Source organism: Panthera tigris, chromosome E2 (genome assembly GCF_018350195.1).
Source record: "Panthera tigris isolate Pti1 chromosome E2, P.tigris_Pti1_mat1.1, whole genome shotgun sequence".
In the NCBI taxonomy this organism is placed as follows: domain Eukaryota; kingdom Metazoa; phylum Chordata; class Mammalia; order Carnivora; family Felidae; genus Panthera; species Panthera tigris.
The window spans coordinates 13,485,845-13,503,920 of record NC_056674.1 but is presented as its reverse complement, the minus strand read 5'-3'; the positions used below and the strand labels follow the sequence as shown (position 1 = coordinate 13,503,920).

The following is an 18,076-nucleotide window of genomic DNA, read 5'->3' as shown; positions in this document are numbered from 1 at the left end:
GGCATACATATGGCCAGGAATCACAGGAAGAGATGTTCGACATCACTAATCATCAGAAAAATGCAAATCAAAACCACCATGAGTTATCCCCTCATACCAGTCAGAATGGCTAGTATCAAAAAGACAAGAAATAACAAGTGTTGGCAAAGATGTGGAAAAAATGGAACACGTGTACTGCTGCTGGGAATGTAAACTGGTGCCACCACTAGGGAAAACAGTATGGCGGTTACTCAAAAAATTAAAAATAGAAACACTATATGACCCAGCAATTCTGCTTCTGGGTGTTTAGCTGAAGAAAACAAAACGTGAATTCAAAACGATATATATTCAAAACGCACCCCTATGTTTATTGCAGCATTATTTACAATAGGCAAGATACAGAAGCAAACCAAGTATCCACTGATAAATGAATGGATAGAGACAATGTGATACACACACACACACACACACACACACACACACACACACAATGGGATACTATTCAGCCATAAAAAAGAATGAAACCTTGCCAGCGTGGATGCACCTGGAGGGTATTATGCTAAGTGAAATAAGTCAGAAAAAGAGAAATACCATAGGATTTCACTTATATGTGGAATCTAAACAAACAAAACAGAAATACACTCGTAAATACAGAGAACAAACCAGTGGTTGCCAGCCGGGGGAAGTGTGGGGATGGATGGGTGAAATAGGTGGAAGTAATTAAGAAGTACAAACTTCCATTTATAAAATAAATTAAGTCACAGGGATGAAAAGCACAGCATAGGGAATACAGTCAATAACACTGTAATAACTTTGTATGGTGACAGATGTACACTTGTAAGTGCACATTTCATAATGTATATAATTGTCGAGTTACTATGTTATACACCTGAAACCAATATGATATTGTATGCCAACTATACTTCAATTTATAAAAATGTTACTGCTAGTAATGGTAGCAGTATCCCAGTCCACAATACCACACGTTTGAAAGTCTCATCTAATTTGTACTTGTTTTTGTTAGACTGTACACTTGTAAAGTAGGGACTATATCTATTTATCTCTATATCCCCAGAATCTACCCTGAGGCCATGCCCATAATAGCCACTAATTAAGCAACTGTCCTTTCAGGCACTAGAGAAGAGACCACCAAAATCCTCTGCCTAGCCTCCCTCATTCCCCTATAGATTATATCCTCAGTTCCTATAATTCTTTGGCTTCCTTTGACTCCCTTTCTTGTTTCCACCTCCTCCCTTCCTCTGCTCCAGGGATGTTCATTCACTAATGGTGATCTCTGGGATGAGACCAGAGATCTCACCAGATTGGCAGGTGTTCCAATGCTTCCTTTTGCTCTCTACCCACAGCTATATTATCTAACCAGCCTCTGCATCACTTATTCTGCAATTAATAGAAGGGTGAACGGAGGCTGTATTTCTCGACCATTGGTCTCATACCCATTTGTGAGAAGGAGAATTCTCTGGAAAAGAGAAAAGCAGGTAAGATGGTAACAAGAACACAAAGCCTTCAAACACAGCTCCCTCGTTAGGGGAATCCTGTAGATATATTTGTACAACCAACCAAAATCTCACTGGGGTTTGGGGAGGTTCAGAAACTGCTGGGGAGAAGATGGAGGCATGATGGGCAGGAAGCTCAGCTATATGTTAATTTTTATTTTGCAAATTTCAGGGTTTATTTCCCCCCCACTAGTAAACATCTTCATTTTCTCCCCAGAGCAGAAACTCAAAGAGGAAGAGAGTATGAAAATCCTCAGAGCTGAGAAGATACAAGATCACAGGCAGCTACAGACTCGAAAATAAGAATAAGGTCAGATGCAGGCTGTTCTCAAATCACAACTCTGTACAAAGTGCCCTCTACCCTGAGCAGCGGGGTGGGGCTGGAACATGATCCTTGTCTCCCCTAGAGGCGAACGAACTGCTGGTAAAACGTTAACTATCCAGGATGGAAGGAAATGGAGCCCTCGGAAGTACCTCTCCCTACTCATTTCTCCCCCTGAGAGGAGAACAATTCAAGGCCATATTCCCAGCGCTACTATTTTATGGGGTTTTTTTTTTTCATCTGAAAAAGGCTGAGGAGGGGATCACAAAGCAGAAATGGAACACTGGAGCATCTTAAGCATGCTTTGTTTAAAGGTCAAAGTCTTGTGAAACATGCCAATCTCCCTTCACTGTGTCTCTGTGTCCCTATCTGAACCCAGAACTCCTCTTATTGGGGGGACTAGAGCAAGAAAGGAAAGAGGGAACTGGGAATAAATACAAGCAAATAAATACAAGCAGAGTGGGAGGCCCTTGCAATACTAGGGGTGATTATTAAGGGAAATGAAACTAGTCTTCTTGTAGGGCTCAGACTGGTTTTGAGAGCAACTCTACATAATAAATAACCAAAATAGTTTAAGTAACAACAGAAGTTTTGGAATAAATGTATAGCCACCCAGGACAACTACTTTAAGGTGCCCGTATTTATCTGGATATGATATACTTATAAAAGGAATCCTAAAACTCACATGAGTCTCATAACTTTATTGTCTTAAATAGGACCAAGGAACAGTCTGACATGACCAGGAGAGTGAGGAAAAACGAAAGAGCAGGGAGAAGACAGGAGTGTATATGGTGGCAGAGATGATGGAGATGAACAAAGAAGCGCCAGAGACAGATGTCATACAAAAGGAACAGTAAGTTCTTATCATAAATACAGAGATGGAACCAGTGATCTAATTATGGCTAAAATCAGTTCCTAGGCCAGCTTTCCCAGTTGAAGCTTTCCTGGGTGACTCCATCAGCCAGCCCTGTGTGGTCCAGGAGTATGGCAGAGTGGGAGTAGAAATGGGCAGAGACAGATATTAACTTCTCCCACTTCCGTTTAAACCCAAGAAGACCTTTATTCTCCTACACAGGAAAACTGGACTTTGCACATTCGTTGGCTACTTTGTATCAGATAGAGAAATTTGATTAATGCCAATTCTTCAAAGAGTCAGCTGTAAAACTTTGCCTGTCAGTAAATAAACAAATTAAAGAGCAAGAGTTATTAGTGCTTCATGTGTTTTTGAGCTCATTGTGTAAAGCAACCTCTGTTCTTAAGAATCCTGGGGCGCCTGGGTGGCGCAGTCGGTTAAGCATCCGACTTCAGCCAGGTCACGATCTCGCGGTCCGTGAGTTCGAGCCCCGCGTCAGGCTCTGGGCTGATGGCTCGGAGCCTGGGGCCTGTTTCCGATTCTGTGTCTCCCTCTCTCTCTGCCCCTCCCCCGTTCATGCTCTGTCTCTCTCTGTCCCAAAAATAAATAAAAAACGTTGAAAAAAAAAAATTTAAAGAATCCTAAGTCCTGGGGTGCCTGGATGACTCAGTCAGTAGGACATCAGACTCCATATCAGGGTCATGAGTTCAAGCCCCACATTGGGTGTAGCTGAGAAGGAAAAGGAGGGGGAGGGGGAGGGGGAAGGGGAAGGGGAGGAGGAGAAGGAGAAGGAGGGGAAGGGGAAGAAGAAGAAGAAGAACCATAAGTCCTCCATATGACCCAGCAATTCCACTCCCATATATATATACCCAAGAGAAATAAAAACTACGTCCACATAAGAGTTTGTACACAAATGTTCATAAACAGCATTATTTATGCTAGCCAAAAAGGTGCAAACAACCCAAATATCCATCAACTGATGGATGGGTAAACAAAATGGGGCATGCAATGGATATCATTTGGCAATAAAAAGAAATAAAATACGGATAAATGATACGACATGGATGAATCTTAAAAACATCATGCTAAGTGAAAGAAGCCAGTCACAAATACCACAGATTGTATGATTTTATTTATATGAAATATCCTGAATAGTCAAATTCATAGAGACAAAAAGTAGATTACTGGTTTCCAGTGGAGGAGAGAGGAGATGGAGATGAGGAGCATTGCTAATGGGTATAGGGTTTCTTGTTGGCGTGATGAAAATGCTCAAAATTGACTGTGGTGATGGTTGTTCTACAATTCTGTGAACTCACTAAAAATCATTGAATTATACACTTAAAAAAATGTTTTTTTAATGTTTATTTTTGAGAGAGAGAGACAGAGCATGAGTGGAGGCGGGGCAGAGAGAGAGGGAGACACAGACTCTGAAGCAGGCTCCAGCCTCTGAGCTGTCAGCACAGAGCCCGATGTGGGACTCAAACTAGTGAACCATGAGATCGTGACCTGAGCCGAAGTCAGATGCTTAACCGACTGGGCCAACCAGGAGCCCTGAATTATATACTTTAAATGGATGAATTGTATGGTATATGAATTGTATCTCAATAAAGCTGTTCTTCAAAAAAAAAATCTAAAGGTCTGGAATTGGACTATGTCAGCTAGCTGGAGTCTAGGTTTAACTATACTATCCCATAAGCCCATTAAGACCCATAGCCAGCCAGTAACTCTGCAAAAATCCAAACTTTTGCTTTAATTAAAACAAAACAAAACAGGGATGCGTGGCTGGCTCAGTCAGTAGAGCGTTATGAATCTTGATCTCGGGATCATGTATTCAAGCCCCATGTTGGGCATGGAGTCTACTTAAAAATATAATAAACAAAGAAACAAACAAAACAAAAACTGACATTAAGGCCTTGGACCTCATTTGTGCTCTTTCCCTGTGAGCTCTATATGACTTGTTCAACTGATTTAATAAGAAACATGTCCAAAGTAATTATGGAAATCATTCAATGATATCACAAATATTTATTGAACATCTATTATGTGAAAGGTACCATTCGAGGGAGGGCCTGGGAGTCTAACACGTCATCCCTGCCTACAAGATGCTTACCGTACATTCACCAGTCTCAAGAGAGCATGGTAAGTGGTACAAAAGGGGTAAGCGCTGGGGACGTTAGGGGCATAATCCCAGGTTGGTGTGTTAGTGTAGTAGATTACAGAAGTAAGGTATAAACCAAAGCCTGAAAGCTAACTAAAACTGATATGAAAATAAAGAGGCGTGACAGGAGTGTTCTAGGCAGAGAGAATAAGTACAAAGGCCCAAACTCATAGAAAGCAGGGAATTTCGGAAATTAAAGTAGTTTGGTGTGGCTGAGGCATAATGTGCAAGAACTGGGGAGGGGTGGAGGGCAGGACTGGGACAGTGGAAGCTGAAGAATACTGAGGTCTTTTACATTTGTAACGTGACAAAAAACTGGGGAGCCTTGCTGAAAAGATCAAAGTGCAGCCTGAGGGCTGCTTTAGAGAAGGATGGAAGGAATTTAATTATGGAAAAGGATATGATCAGAACTTTGTTTGGCAAGGGCCACTTCAGCTGCACTGTGGACGGCAAATGGGAGGGGGCATGGAATTAATAGGCTGGAGCAAGGAAGGGGCTCAGAGAGAAGATGTAGCAGGAATCCAGAGGAGATGATGGTGGCCTGAGTTAGTAGCATGAATCAGGTTGGAGAAGAGGGGACAGGTTAGAGAGTTACATAGGAGTGGGCATTGTCATGACCCCAGACTGACCAGATGAGGGAATGCCAAAGGGAAGGAGAACAGTGGCAGGTTTGTGGCACAGATCACTGTGGGCTACGAGCCCACATATATTATTCTAATAAGAATTATAATAATAACTATTATTTTTAAAGAACCAGGTTTGGAGGTAAGGTAAGTTCAGTATGGGACATGTTGCACATTCAAAAGCAGATACCCAACAGACAGTAGAGATCTACAACTCAAGAGTGATGGATTATAACTGAAGTCACAGACAGGAATGCATAGAACAGGTCAGAACTCTAGAGACCAGTGACATTTATGGCATGAACAGATCAGAAGAGGTGGCAAAGAGAACTGAAGAGGAATGGTCAGATTGGTGGGGAACCAACAGAGTGAGGGCCATGGCAGCAGTTTGAGTGAAGTAGTGGCCAAGAGTGGCACCTGCTCTGTGACATTAGGTAAAACAAAGGTGCGAAGTACAAGGGAGCGGGGCAGGGCGGGGCGGGGTGGGTGGGGGGATCAACTCTCCAATGCTGAGGAGTGGATGGGAGATAAACAAATGGAGATACTGGCTAAAAACAAGTCCCTTTTTTAAAAAAAATATTTACTTATTTTTGAGACAGAGAGAAACAGAGTGTGAGTGTGGGAGTAACTGAGAGAGAGGGAGACACGGAATCCGAAGCAAGCTTCAGGCCTGAGCTGTCAGCACAGAGCCCGACGTGGTACTCAAACTCGCGAACTGTGAGATCATGACCTGAGCCGAAGTCAGACTCAACTGACTGAGCCACCCAGGCGCTCTGAAAACAAGTCTTTTTTTTTTTTTTTTTTAAGTAGGCTCTGAGATCAAGAGTCAGACACTTAAGCTACTGAGCCACCCAGACAACCCTGAAAACGACTCTTTTAAGAAGTTTGTCTATACAAAGGAAGACAGTGATAGAGTGGAAGTCAGCAAGAGGAATAGGGTTCAAAAAAAAAGAATTTTTTTTAACATGAGAAAGATCTAAATATATTTAAACATGGAAATAGATGCAAGGAGTTTGTAGTTTCATATTATAATCATGATCTTTCCCCTAAATCCTCCCCCTCCTTCTCACAGGAAACCTGCAGGGAAGATCTTCCAATATGCTAGGTGCTAAGTATTTTAAGCCAGAGCAGTTTCAGTGCAGATCTGACTAACCAACATCCTTGAAAACAGGGCACCTCTAATGTCTCCGCTGACATCTGCTCTCCTGCCAGCTCTTTAGCTCTTTATTTATAGCCACACATAATATAAGACTTCTGATTTTCTCATCATCTTTAAAAGTCTAATTCTTCTAAAAATTTTTAATGTTTATTTATTTTTGAGAGGGAGACACACAGAGAGCGAGCAGGGGAGGGGCAGAGAGAGAGAGAGGAAGACACAGAATCCCAAGCAGGTTCCAGGCTCTGAGCTGTCAGCACAGAGCCAGATGTGGGGCTTGAACCCACGAGCCATGAGATCATGACCTGAGCCCAAATCGGACACAACCAACTAAGCCACCCAGGCGCCCCAGTCTATATTCTTCTAAAATGGGCTTTTCAAAACCATAAGTATTTGCTAACTTATAAAGATCCATCAGAGACATGCACATGGTTGCCCCCTCCCTCTTTTCTTGTGTCAGCAGCAGAATCTCCACTGCTATTTCTGTGGGAGTGCTTATTTGTTATTGTTTTGGGAGAAGCTGTGGTTTCAGAAATGGAAAAGAGAAGAATCTGTCAAAGCAGCAAGGGCATAGGAGGTGCCTACCCTCGGACTGAAGGTCAGGAGGGCTGTTCTGCCTGCCCACTAGGCAATTACTCAAAACGTCATCCCCACTCTGCCTACAAACCTCACCCCATTTTTTTAAACTACTTGATATTTCATCCAAGTCATTTAGCAAATAACTCTGAGAAGGTTAGAGAGCTTTCAGCTACACATGCATCACTTGAATAGCAGGCTGCTTCCCCCCCGCCCCCCGCCGCCCCGACCAACCTCAGACCTACGACACTGAGTTGGGGCTTTGATGGGGTGAGGTTGGCAAGAGGACTCAAAAGCAAGGAAAATGTGGGCCTTGAGTGAAGGACAGGGTGGGCGTTGGTCAGGTACTACAGTGGAGGGCTGATGGAAGCGTCCAAGTCCTATGAGCCTGAAATCTTGGAAAAGGAAGAAGAGTTTAGATGAGAAGCATCTGGGAGATGAAAAGGTATCAAAGGGTAAGCATCATTTTAAAAGCATGTCTCATGTTAATCCAATTCCAGGAAAGGTAGATCAAACTCTTTTCCTTTCTCTAGAATATTTCTAAAATCCAGGACTTAAGTGTATTAGTCAGGGTTCTCCAGAAAAACAGAACCAATAGGATGGATATATCTAGATACAGAGGTTAGACAGAAAGAAAGACAGATTGACATAAAGAAAGAGATTTATAAGGAATTGGCTCACTTGATTAAAGAGGCTGACAAGTCCCCAAATCTGTGGGCTAAGTCACTAAGCTGGCGACCAGGGGAGCCAAAAATGTAGTTCTAATCCAAAGGCCAGGAGGCTCCAGACTCAAGAGCCAAAATTTCAGTTCAAGTCTGAAGGCAGGAAAAAGCTGATGTCCCAGCCAGTAAGGAGGAATTCTCTCTTACTCAGAGAAGGGTCAACCTTTTTGTTCTATTCAAGCCATCAACTGATTGGATGAGGTCTACCCACATTAGGGAAGACAACTTGCTTTACTCAGTCTACCAATTTAAATGTTAATCTCATAGGAGCACCTGGGTGGCTCAGTCCATTAAGTGTCCCACTGGGCTCAGGTCGTGATCTCGTGGTTTGTGGGTTAGAGCCCCACGTTGGGCACTGCGGTGACAGCTCAGAGCCTGGAGCCTGCTTTAGATTCTGTGTCTCCCTCTCTCTCTGCCCCTCCCCGACTTGTGCTCTCTCAAAATAAATAAATATTAAAAAAAATTTTTTTTGACAAAAATAAATGTGAATCTCATATAAAAACTCCCTTATAAAAACACCCTCACAAAAACACCCAGAGTGATGTTTGACCAAATGTTTGACCAAATATCTGGGCACCCCATGGCCCAGTCAAGTTGACACATAAAATTAACCATCACACTAAGCTAGTAATACAGTCCTGTCACATGGTTCATTCAACATTTACAAGGCCCTCTGCTATGAAATACACATAGCTAAATCAGATCCCTTCCTCCTAGTGGCAATAAGATTGATAACCCATATATAATTATTGTAATAGCATTAAGTACCATGAAGGGGCCTAAAAGCCAAAAACATTCAGGATCGGGAGAGACTATTTCTTCCATAGGGTTTCAGGGAAAGAGTGTAGCATTTCAGCAGGGAATTGAAGGATGATGATAATGGCATAAAGGAGGAGGGCATTCCTAATGAAGAAAAGAAACAAAAAAACAAATAATCAGGAAAACATGGTGAGTCATCTAGTTTTAACTGTATTTTAAAGTGTATGGGGAGAAACCAAAGCAATCTGTATAACGGGAGGTGGTAAAGAGAACCCAGAGCTTCCCAATCTTCCCCGCAGAACTTTCGAAGAACCTACACCCTTTGGCCAGAATCTTTCTGAACTGTTTCAGTTCAGCTTTTAAATATTTCTGGGAAGTAACTTACTTCCCCTTCTGCTAACTCCTCCCATCTCCTCGAGTTCCTCGCCTCCAGTCTTCAGTATGCCCGGTTACCCATTAGGCTACAGGTTTAAAAGGCTTTTTGGAGTACCTGGGTGGCTCAGTCGGTTAAGCATCCCGACTCTTGGCTTTGGCTCAGGTCGTGATCTCACAGTTTGTGAGTTCAAGCCCTGCGTTGGACTCTGTACTCTGTTCCTGAGTTTGAGGCTTGGGTTGTGCTGACAGTGCAGACCCTGCCTGGGATTCTCTCTCCTTCTCTCTGCCCCTCCCCCACTTATGCTCACCCCCCCTTCTCAAAATAAATAAACTTAAAAAAAATCTAAAAGGTTTTTGAGGAGGAATCAGAACCTGATCAACATTTATTAACATGTTTCATAAAATACATTTCAAATCCAAAACAATGAATCTCAAATTCATGGAACAAATATCTACCATCACCTACTATCACCTACTACTATCATCTATCATGCCCTGTGATAAGTCCTGGGGGATACAAAAATATGTTTCCTGCCCTAAAGTAACTCACTGTCCGCTTTAATGTTTTTTATTTTTGAGAGAGGGAGACAGACAGAGCATGAGCAGGGGAGGGGCAGAGGGAGAGGGAGACTTAGAACCCGAAGTAGGCTCCAGGCTCTGAGCTATCAGCTCAAACTTGTGAACCATGAGATTAGGACCTGGGCTGAGGTCAGACGCTCAACCGACTGAGTCACCCCGGCACCCCTCTCTCTCACTGTTCACTTTAGAACAAAGACTCATCAGAAGATGGAGAATGTCTTTGGAGACATTTTGAGAAGGGCCATGCGAAAGATATCTTCAAAGTCAGTTCTAACCCAGAAAGCAATTTTGCCTGGTTTGTGACCACAGGAAGAAGGGTACCCACCCTATCTTCAAATTAGTGCTCAGGAGCTGCCAGCACAAGTCACAGTGGTGGAGCCAACCAATGTGCACAAAGCACCTCCAAGTGTCAGGCGTTGTATTAGGCTTGTGAGATACAAAGAGGAGTAAGAAGTATTTCTGAAGTGCTTCCTGTTAACCAGGTGCTATGGCAGGTACTGGAAACACAGTCCCTCAAGATGGGAAGGAGTATCCTAGAGATACTCTAGGATGAGAAGCAGGAAGCAGCAATCACCTAGCTTACCCATCCTGTTCCCTGAATTGCCCTGGTTCATCTTCCTCCAACACTTTGATTCAACTTGTTCTCCACTTTGATAGTCAAAGTGATCTCCCTAAAATACAAATCTGATCATGTCAGTGCCCGTACCATTACCTTGGGGATAAAATCCAAACTTCTTTACCTAGTATGCCAGGCTCTTCATAATGTTCCCTGCTTATTTCTAATCACTGTCCCTCTGTACTCCCTGTTATAATATACTCAACCACTTACAGTTCCCTGAATATACAGGTAGCCCTCACACCACTGACTTTGTACAAACTATTCCCTCTGCCTGGGAGGCTCTTTCCTCAATTTTTATTCCTCCTTTAGAATGTTGTTCTTGAAAAGAGAAAAATGGAAAAAAGCCTTGTCTGACTGATCTCAACACCTCCACCCTCATTCCAGATGAATTATGAGACCCTCCTCCTCTGTACTCCTATAATACTCAATCTGTCCCTGAGTCATGACATTTGTCATCCTGCTCTGTAATTGTCTGTTTATTTGACTATCTCATAAGACCATGAGCCCTTTAAGGACCACTAAAATCCTTATATTTTATTCCCATTAGATGCCCAATATAATGCTTAGCATCTAGTAGTCATTCAGGAGACTAAATACCTCTTAAGAGATTGAATGAATGAATGAATTAATTAATTAATAAAAATGTCAAGCATTTACTGGAATCTGTGTGTGAGACACATGTTAAAACCTACAATTTAATGAATATTTATTGGGTACCTATAATGTAAATAGTTTCTTGACAGGTACTTTAATAAAAGTCCGAAACAAAGACACAGTTTCTAACCTTAAGTTGCTTTCAGAGGAGTGAGAAAAGTTAAATATGTACTCAGATAAAGAATAGGGCATACTAACAGTGCAATCATGCTACTAAAGTTATCAAAAGGGCAATGGATGTCCATGGCCACCAACACATTGTTTTCCAGAATTGTTCTTACAACAACCCTAGTTAGACTGGCTAGGTAAGAATGAACCTTTTCTACTTAGTTCAACCAAGACTAAGTTTTCAGACGAACGAACAATAGGAACAAAGAAAGAAAAAACACAAAGGAATTTTTTTATTTTAAAGACAGACATTTTCAGTCAAGGATAGCCAGAGCCTAACAAGGAATTCTCAGTGGATACCACCTGCTGACATCTAAACTTCCTTGGACATCAAATCCAACTCATCAGGCCCCTAACTGGCTCACCAAGGATTTGGCCTGACTTAGTTTTCACTCCCTTTCAGGAAACCTTGGGTGGCACTTGATGTGTTTAAGCTGACAAGTCCAGATCCCTGGGGAAGGAGCCCTTCCTTCCCTTTCTGCCGCTTCAGGCTCCTCTCCTGAACTTAAGCCTGGCCTGAGCTTCAAGGTGGCCACCTCCTTTGCCCTACCTAGAGATCATTCTAATTTTGAGACCCTAGAATTTCTCCCGAAATTCTGCCTGAAACTCACCTTTCTCTGTCTTCTTTTATTTTCTTATTTTAAAGTTTATTTATTTATTTTGAGAGAGACAGAGACAGCATGAGTGGAGGAGGGGCAGACAGAGGGAGAGAAGAATCCCAAATAGATTCTCAGTGTAGAGCTGGACACGGGGCTCATAAGATCATGACCTGAACCTAAATCAAGAGTCAGATGCTTAGCGGAGTGAGCCACCCTGGTGACCCTCTGTCTTTTTTTAAAATCCCATCTGGAATATCTGCCTCAGCCTGACCTTTGTCAAGGACGGTTTTACCCTTTAGGGGTATCCAGCTGGTTTCCTCTCCTTCCGCTGAACTTATGCTACTTGGCCTCAACTCAGATATTTCCTGGAATGCCCCTCCACCTTCCTCCCAACCTTTGCAGGTTTGCCCAGTTCACTTGTTCAGGAAGCCTTCCCTGAGCGGCGTAGTCCACAGGGCAGCTCTCCTACATATGAACTCCAAAAGCTCTGTTTGCTACACTCAGTGCTCTGTGTTTCATTACGTGCAGTCCCAACTCTGATTTATATGTTTACCTGTCTTATTACCTCTGACCACACCCAAACTGTAACCTTCTTAAAGGAAGGAACTGTATTTTATATTTCCCTCCTCCCCCAACTGCACCTACCCACGACTGAGAACAGTTACTGAGCACCTACAGTTATGTAAGTTACCGTTCTGGTGCTTTATGTATGTTATTTCACTTGATCCTCACAATTTTCTCACACATGAGAAAACTGAGGGTCAGAGAACATGAATAAAAGGCCAAGGCTACACAACTAAAAAGTGGCAGAGCCATGAAGGGAATCCAGGTCCCCCAGCCCCCAAAGCCTTGTGGCTTCCAAACCCAGCTGGCACTGCGCGGGGCAGGCGTTGCTGACCAAGCTGTTCCCAGGCCCAGGCGGAGAGCCAAGGTATACAACCCAAGACAGCAGAGCCAGCTTGATACCTCCCTCCTCCAAAGCCCACATCTGGGTCTCCCTGGGTCCCTGCAGGGTCTCCCTGGCTTTCGGCACTAACACTCCACCCTGTGCCAATTCAGGCAATAGCCCCACTCTGTTCCACAGGTGGCTTATTGGAAGCCCTGATCAAATGCATAAGATGTCAGGAAATGAAGCAGATTCTCTGAAGCAGATTCAGAGAAGTGATCCCTGACCACTGGCTTGCTGGGAGGGAGCCCCTCCCTATGGCCATCCAGTTTCAGCTCTTGTGTTTTCCTTTTGGGGCCTGTCAGGCAACTTTGGGATTACAGGAACAAGACTTTTGCCAATAAGCCCTGTCTAAAAGAGACAGGTTGGGGGGACGCCTGGGTGGTTCACCTGGTTAAGAGTACTCTTGAGTCTCTCTCTGCCCCTCCCCGCCTAGCTCGCTCCCGCATGCACATGCTCCCTCAAAATAAATAAACATTAATTAATTAATTAATTAATTAATTTAAAAGATAGGCTGGAAGAAACCCTGACACTGTGTAAACCCCAGGTCAGCAGGAACTCCTGTCTCTTCTCCTGCCTCACCCTGACCCAGGGCCACACCTTCCACATGCCCACATGGAAGGAGGCTTCTCCACTTTGGTAGTAACAGGTACCATTTACTGAGTGCCTATTATGTGCCAAGCACTATACCCAGTGCTTTAAATGTTTATCTCAATGAATTGGTTTTTTTAACATGGATTTCTTGGGGCATCTGGGTGGCTCAGTTGGTTAAGCATCCGACTTTGGCTCAGGTAATGATCTCCCGATTCATAAGTTCGAGCCCTGAGTTGGGCTCTGCACTGATGGCTGACAGCTCAGAACCTGAAGGCTGCTTCACATTCTGTGTCTCCCTCTCTTTCTCTGCCTCTCCCCAGCTTGTGCTCTCTCTCTCTGTCTCTCTCTCTCTCTCTCAAAAATAAATAGGTAAACATTTTTTAAAAACATGGATTTCTTCAATTTTTAATTTTTTTTATTTTTGAGAAAGAGAACATGTGTGTGCACACGTGAGTGGGGGATGGGCAGAGGGAGAGAGAAAGAGAGAGAGAGGGAGAAAGAGAGAGAATCCCAAGCAGGCTCCATGCTCAGCACAGAGCCCAATGTGGGGCTCGATCCCACAATCCTGGGATCATGACCTGAGCCAAAATCAAGAGTCAGATGCTCAACCGACTGAGTCACCCAGGCGCCCTAATCTCAATGAATTCTTATTAACATTCTGTGAATACAAGGTCTAGTGCTGTAGTTGAGGACACAAACTCTGGGGTCAAACTGTCCAAGTTCAGAATCCCAGCTCCACCACTTACACATTGCATGGACTTGGTCCTGCTACTTAACTTCTCTGTGCCTCAATTTCCTCATCTGAAAAATGACAACTACACCAGCACTTAATTCCTAGAAATGTATGAGGATTAAATGAATTAATAACTGTAAGATGCTCAATAAATTTTACTGTTATAATAACTATTATGGTAGGCATCATCTCCTTTTGACAGGTGTAGCAACTGAGTGTTAAGAGAGCATAAATCACTTGGCAAGGTTCTTTGCCAAGGTCAAAGAACAAAGCATGAACTTAAATCCAGATCTGGTCTATCTGACTCCAAAGGCACATGTACATCTAAGAAATCCCAGTGCTTGAAGCCTCTCTCACAGAGAGTAGCTGGGATGATGAAAGAGCTACACAAGGACCCAGGCTAGAACTAAGTTCCCGGGGCCCCATTGGGTTGCCCAGAGGCAACCCCAAGAATGTAGGGTCTGGAATCAGCCTAATTACCAGCCTAATGACCTCAGCCTAATGACCTCAGGCTGAAATGAATATATGAAAGGCAGTATTGAAGAGGCAAAAGTCACAAGAGGACATCACAAAGCCTTAGCAAAATGGTTTTTCCAGGGAGGGGAAGTCCTACCCAAGTTCACTTGGTGCCTTGCTAGGGTAGAGGGGATCCAAACTTAGTGTGAGAGTCTCAGAAAAAGTTTTGGCACCAATCAGTCCGAGCATTTTTGCACCCTGTTCTCTCTACCCCATGCTTTGCTACCACTAACCTCCTGGTCTGAATGGAGTGAAGTAATAGTAGTTCCCAAAGATAATTCTGCAGGACCTCAAATTGCCCTTCCTTCTCACTGACGATGTTCTTAGAAGTAGCTAACAAATCTTGTTTCCAGGGCCCCAACGCACAGACACTCATGCCCATCTCTGGGAATGCTTGAGGGCATGCTCTCGTGTCATGAGGAGCTGAGAGACAGGTGAGGGACCATCAGAGTTGCCATCCCCACCACCTTGCCCATCACAGGATTTCCGAAGGAGACATTTCCTACTTCCCATAGTCACTATGTCCTGAAAAGGAGAGTCAGACACTGCAAGGAGCTAGGCTCCTGCCCCTCTCTCCTGCATCAGCCATTTCCAGGATCAGCCTTGCTTGTCCGGTTCTGAGAGAGCTCTCAAAAGCTGCCTAGTAAGAGAGTTGGGTACTGAGGGAATTGGGCCCAGAGAGCCTTGTCCAAGAAAAGACCAACAATTAATAATCGGAACAGGGAGTGAATTTCATTTATCCTTGAAAATTCAGCACCTTACAGTTGGTAGTTAGGTGACAGTATCAGTGAAATTAAATTGTTGTTAAAGGTCAGAATGCCGAGGGGCGCCTGGGTGGCTCAGTCAGTTGAGCGTCCAACTTCAGCTCAGGTCACGATCTCGCGGTCCATGAGTTCGAGCCCCGCGTCGGGCTCTGGGCTGATGGCTCAGAGCCTGGAGCCTGCTTCCGATTCTGTGTCTCCCTCTCTCTCTGCCCCTCCCCTGTTCATGCTGTGTCTCTCTCTGTCTCAAAAATAAATAAACGTTAAAAAAAATTAAAAAAAAAACAAAAAAACGGTCAGAATGCCTAAATATTGGTTAGAAACAAGCCCCAAACTTGACCTGTTTCCTGTTTGCCAACTTGTCTCTAATTGTCCCAGGACAGGATAACACCTCTGTCATAGAAGCGCTCCGATCCTCTGGATCCTGCTCACAAATCCAAGGGTGGTGATAGCTAAATAGTCAACATCCAATTTCTGAGAACTGACCTCGATTGCTCAGGAAGGTCTGATGTTTCATCCTCCACTTCCTCACACCCTTACACATTACACATCAATAATAAAACAAAGTGAATTTCAGACCAGATTAAGGAAATTTCTAACATCTTTTTAATCAGCACTCTGACAACACATTACCACCACATTGCATTAAAAAGCAGAAACAGAGAGCAAACCAGTTCCTAAATCACTTCCTCTCGGCAACAATCACCTTGACCCCACACTCTGATCCGCATGCACACACAAGGCACTTGTAACACACACGTGCACTTTAAACTAAATGGCAGTGACACACAAGCCATTAGCATGCCACACACAATTCACAGAAGTGTGCCGTGGGCCCCCAGGCAATATTAAGAATATAACCCCACCCACCCCTCACTGCAGAGGAGCACTGGGAGCTAAAGCATGCACATGCATCTCTGTGCCCTGTGTGTTCTGTCAGGTTCTGCAGGGAAAGAAGAAAACATGAAGCGGGGACCCTGATGGCTATGAAAACAATTTCCTGCTATTTGTTTCAGGGAACCACAGGCAGGAAAGAACCGGGAAAGTTATCTAAACAATCAGCCCACTATGGAAACTGAATGTGATGCTCACGGGAAAGTTGTGGAAGAGGTGGGAGAACAGGAAGGGAAGTCATATCAAACCAAAACATGAGAATTCTGTGCAACGGTAAGGAACCCCCCAACTAGGCCCTCCTTCCCCAGGGCAGAGGGGGGCTCCTGACTCCAAAGGTTGTCCTTACCACACCCACAGTGGACATCTTGGGGCTACTGAAATAATTCTCAACCTGCTCATTGGGAGAAGGCAGGCACATGAGACAGAAGAAGCTTTCAGGGCTCTGCCACACCCGCCCTGCCTCCCAGCTGCTAATCACAGCATCAGACCTGAGGACAAGAAGGAAGGTAAAAGACTATATCAGCCAAATTCAACTCCAGATAAGAAAACCCACGTCCAGGGTAGGGGAGTGACTTTCTCAAGGAGTACTCAGCTCACACAGAACCAGCTCTCCTCACTTCTGGCTCAGGGCTCTCCCCTGACCTCTGGATCTCCTTGAGGCCACGATGTGGGAATATCTCCCAAAAGTGAACTGTATAAAACTCCCTTGTCCTCACTCAAGGTAGGGGTATTAACTGGATCAGCCCTCCAAACTCATTAGTGGATGAGAGGAAGAATGGTATTTCCTCCTGTTTATCTACACTGCCTGGCTTGGAGCCCTTAGGGAGATCAACCCTCCACTTCAAAAAAACCCACTGCTATGGGTGACGGGGTCTCCACCCCACATCCCAGGCTGCAGCCCCACTGTCTGCACCCTCACAGGGTGAAGCAGCTAAGCTTCATGGAAAGCTCTACCTTCGGTGCAACTGCCCCTCTCAGGGCACAGCCCCCTACAGAGCCCTGAACCCCTCCCTTGTTTCCCATACTCCCCCAGTCTCACCCCAGAGGACAGACAAGAGAAGTGAAACCCACCCTGAGGGGAGAGAAGCAAATGAAGGGTGAAAGGAAAGTGTGAATAAAGGATGCTGCTTCAAAATGCCTCCCTATCATAAATGTCAGCGTGATTTCATCCATTCCCGGAATGGAATGTACCCTTCCAACAGCCCAGAGAAAGAAAGCAAGCTTAGGCTACACTGTCGATGCACAGGGGGATGACACCCAAACTGTGGGTGACTAAAGAAACCAAGATTCCACTGCTTTCCAGAATCCACACATCCGGCCCCCACTATCAGTGTTTGAGAAACTCTGCTTTTGCCAAAAAACTGCTAGAACTGATCCATGAATTCAGCAAAGCCACAGGATATAAAATCAATGCACAGAAACTGGTTGCATTCCTACACACCAATAATGAAGCAACAGAGAGAGAAATCAAGGAATCGATCCCATTTACTATTGTATCAAAAAACCATAAAATACCTAGGAATAAACATAATCAAAGGGGTGAAAAATCTATACACTGAAAACTATAGAAAGCTTATGAAACAAACTGAAGAAAACACACACAAAAAAAGGAAAAATATTCCATGCTCCTGGATTGGAAGAACAAACATTGTTAAAATGTCAATACTACCTAAGGCAATCTACATATTCAATGCAATCCCTGTCAAAATAACACCATCATTCTTCACAGAGCTAGAACAAACAACCCTAAAATTTGTATGGAACCAGAAAAGATTCCAAATAGCGAAAGCAATCTTGAAAAAGAAAACGGGAGTCATTACAATCCCAGACTTCAAGATGTATTAAAAAGCTGTAATCATTACGAGTATGGTACTGGCACAAAAACAGACACTCAGATCAATGGAACAGAATAGAAAACCAAGAAATGGGCCCACAAATGTATGGCCAACCAATCTTTGACAAAGCAGGAAATATCC

At 43.9% G+C, this 18,076-nt stretch overlaps 1 protein-coding gene and 1 long non-coding RNA gene across 3 annotated transcripts in view; one reads left to right on the top strand and one right to left on the bottom strand.

Moving 5' to 3' along the window:
* DMAC2 (distal membrane arm assembly component 2) overlaps nt 1-18,076 on the bottom strand; it is a 169,350-nt gene that overhangs the window by 115,964 nt on the left and 35,310 nt on the right. The gene's annotated exons all lie outside the window — the stretch shown is intronic.
* LOC122234053 lies at nt 1,217-4,805 on the top strand. The gene is made up of 4 exons (XR_006211768.1): nt 1,217-1,475; nt 1,711-1,803; nt 2,532-2,668; nt 4,719-4,805. It is a non-coding gene; the product is annotated as an uncharacterized LOC122234053 (long non-coding RNA).